Source organism: Capra hircus, chromosome 21 (assembly GCF_001704415.2).
Source record: "Capra hircus breed San Clemente chromosome 21, ASM170441v1, whole genome shotgun sequence".
NCBI classification, from domain to species: Eukaryota; Metazoa; Chordata; class Mammalia; order Artiodactyla; family Bovidae; genus Capra; species Capra hircus.
The window spans coordinates 950543-954675 of record NC_030828.1 but is presented as its reverse complement, the minus strand read 5'-3'; positions in this window follow the sequence as shown (position 1 = coordinate 954675).

The window sequence follows — 4133 nt, the reverse complement described above, 5'->3', positions numbered from 1 at the left end:
AATATTTCATTGTGTATATGTACCACAACTTATTTATCTATTCATTTGTTGATGGATATCTAGGTTGGTTCCATGTTCTGTTGTTATTGTTATTTAGTCACTAAGCCATGTCTGACTCTCTGACACCATGGACTGAGTCTCCCCAAGCTTCCCTGTCCTTCACTATGTCCCAGAGTTTGCTCAACTCATGTCCATTGAGTCGATGATGCCATCGAACAATTTCCTCCTCTGTCACCTCCTTTTTCTCCTGCCCTCAATCTTTCCTAGCATCAGGGTCTTTTCCAATGGACTGGCTCTTCACATCAGGTGGCCAAAGTATTGGAGCTTTAGCTTCAGCATCAGACCTTTCAATGAATATTCAGGGTCAATTTTATTTAAGATAAATTTATTTGATCTCCGTGGTGTCCAAGGGATTCTCAAGAGTCTTATCCAGCACCACAGTTGAAAAGTATCAATACTTTGGTGCTCAGCATTCTTTATGGTCCAACACTCACATCCATACACAACTACTGGGAAAAGCATACGTTTGGGTATATGGACCTTTGTTGGCAAAATGATATCTGTGCTTTTCTTTTTTTGTTTTTAAGGTTTTTAACATAACATTTATTTCTTAAAAGTTAACATGTGCATAATAGGAAACAAAAAAGCACAAGAAACAAAAAACAAAGTCATTCATAATCACAAGCAGTTTACCATTTGACATGTCCTTCTAGGTCTCATTTGTGTATTTTCACAACTAAGCAGTCATTTTTATGTAATTAAGACCATACAGTTATGTATCATGCTGTTTCACACATCATGAATATTTACTATTTCAAAGTCCCAAAGCTATGAGTATTTTGATAACCAAGAATACACTACACCAACTCAATCTGGATGGAAAAAAATGCAATCTTGCCTTTCTTGGCAACAAAAATTTCAAAGACAAAAATGGCAACAGGCCTCTAGATAAACATATTGGCAGAACTATGATTAAAATACTACATTCCCTTAATGTTCAATTAAAATGAGACATAAAGCAACAGAGTACACAAACTATAATAGCTCTAAGAGGATTCATCATCTGATCTAAACTATTAAGATATTAGCAAGGAGGTATGTTTCTGCTGAATTATTAAACAAAGCATTCCTATAGTACAGCCAGGAGATGCACACACATCAATGATTATCATCAAAATATAAACGTGAACACATCCACATACAGCCCTCCCTCTATACTTCCTCCTCCCCTCAGCTGCCATCCTAAATGAACAAGTCCTGATGTACATTTCTCAGAGAAGGTATAATAATTCTAGATCCAAGATGCTGCCTTAAAAAAAATCAATTCTAACATAACAAAGATATTTACAAATTGGTTAATTCACTAGTTCTACTTTATATCATACATTGTCACCTCAGGACATCTAAAAAGCCTAGATGCTGCAAAGTATTGAAGCTTGTCCACAATAAACACAGGTACTTCACAAAAATGCACATACAGACCTATAGTTAAAACCTAAAACTGTCTTCCAGATAACGGGAGATATTAGCCAAGAGCCTGTCCCCTCACCCTTCCTCATTCCTCCAGCATTTCAGCGACTAAGTACCAGACTACATCTAGTTCCAAGAGGTGGATTAACATAGATACTCCTAGAAGACACAGCCCCTCCTAAAAACCAACAAAGGGACATTCATTAAGAGGTCATTTTACTACCTTTACCTTTAATATACTTTGGGCATTAGGACTTGCTTGTTCTTTAATACACAGCAATATTAACTAAAATGCACAAACAGAACAACGGGTAGACAATCTGAACTTGTCTATAAAGACTGATGGGCACAGAGCCCTTCTCTCTGCACTTCCTTCCCTGTCCCCCCCACCCCCCACACCAACCAGTAAACGTCAGCTTACTCTCCAAGACAACCCCACTCCCCAAATAAAACCATTCCTATTAATTAACAGAAAAAAAAACTTAAAAGGTGTTTAACTCTTTACTTTCAAAATAGGTTGTGTACTTTTACACATCTAAAAAGCTAGATGTTTCAAATAAGGATTTAAGTTTGTCCACTATACATACACACAGTAGCACTGAATACACTGTGTACAATGGCTATAGTCTCAAAGTATCATCTCAACAGGAACACTCTAGCCAAGGATCCTTCCCCTTCTCTATCAACCCAGTGGACAAGTCTAATAATCATCTATAATGCTCAGAGGAGATTTTAACAATTTCACTTCTGCCAGTTGTTTTCAGAAATCTTGCCTATGAATTTTAACATCAAGCATACGCAATGTATTTATTGGTTATTTTTATCATACACTGGCAACCTCTTTAACATCTAGGAAGACTAGATGTTGTAAATTTGGACGTTTGTCCTTATGTACACTATATTCACAACTAAGTAAACCAAAATGCAGACACATACAAGACAATGGTTAACCATCCTAACATAAACCTACTGGTATAACCCTCCTTGTACTTTCCCCCTGAACCAGCACAAATAAAGTAATACGTACTGCTCTGAGAGGTGGTTTGATTAACACTACTGTATATATAGCGGACAAACTTAGGTCCTTATTTGAAACATCTAGTCTTTTTAGATGTTTAAAAGTGCACAAAGTATGTTAAAAGTAGAGGTAGTGAAATAACATTTTGTAGATATATTCTTTTGTTAAGATTCATACGAAATACACATTTAGAAGTGGGATGATCAGAATATCAGTGCTTTTTAACACACTATCTAGGTTTGGCATAACTTTTCTTCCAAGGGACAAGCATCCTTTAATTTCATGGCTGCCGTCACCATCCATGGTGATTTTGGTGCCCAAGAATGTAAAGTATGCCACTGTTTCCATTGTTTTCTCATCTATTTACCATGAAGTTATGGGACAGGATGTCATGGCCTTAGTTATTTGAATGCTGAGTTTTAAGCCAGCTATTTCACTCTTCAATTTCAACTTCATTAAGAGGCTTTTTACTTCCTCTTTGCTTTCTGCCATTCAGTTCAGTTTAGTCTCTCAGTTGTGTCTGACTCTTTGAGACCCCATGGACTGCAGCACACCAGGCCTCCCTGTCCATCACCAACTCCTGGAGTTTACTCAGACCCATGTCGAGTCGGTGATGCCATCCAATCATCTCATTCTCTGTCTTCCCCTTCTCCTCCTGCCTTTAATCTATCCCAGCATCAAGGTCTTTTCCAATGAGTCAGTTCTTCGCATCAGATGGCCAGAGTGTTGGAATTTCACCTTCAGAATCAGTCCTTCCAATGCATATTCAGGACTGATTTCCTTTAGGATGGACTGGTTGGATCTCCTTGCAGTCCAAGGGACTCTCAAGAATCTTCCCCAACACCACAGCTCAAAAGCATTACTTCTTCAGTGCTTGGCTTTCTTGATATCCAACACTCACATCCTACTGGAAAAACCATAGCTTTGACTAGATGGACCTTTGTTGACAATATAATGTCTCTACTTTTTAACATGCTGTCTAGGTTGGTCATAACCTTTCTTCCAAGGTGCAAGCATCTTTTAATTTCTTGGCTGTAGTCAGAAAGCAAAGTGAAATTAGAATATTTGAGGTTATTGATATTTCTCTTGGCAGTCTTGATTCCAGCTTGTGATTCATCCAACCCAGCTTTTCACATGATGTACTCTGCATATCATTAAATAAGCAGAGTGACAATATACAGCCTTGATGTACCCCTTTCCCAATTTTGAACCAGTCCATTGTTTCATGTCCAGTTCTAGCTTTTGCTTCTTGTCCTGCATACAGAATTCTCAGGAGGCAGGTTAATTAGTCTGGTATTCCCATCTACTTAAGAATTCTCCAGTTTGTTGCAATCCACACAGTCAAAAGCCTTAGTGCAGTCAATGAAGCAGAAGTAGATTTTTTTCCCCATGGAATTCCTTTGCCTTTTCTATGATCTAATAGATATTGGCAATTTGATCTCTAGTTCCTCTGCTTTTCCTAAATCTGGTTTTTGATCTGGATGTTCTTAGTTTATGTACTATTGGAGCCTAGCTAGAAAAATTTGAACATGACCTTGTTAGCATGTGCTGGTGCACTGAGACGACCCAGAAGGATGGTAAGGGGAGGGAGGAGGGAGGGGGTTCAGGATGGGGGAACACGTGTATACTTGTGGAAGATTCATGT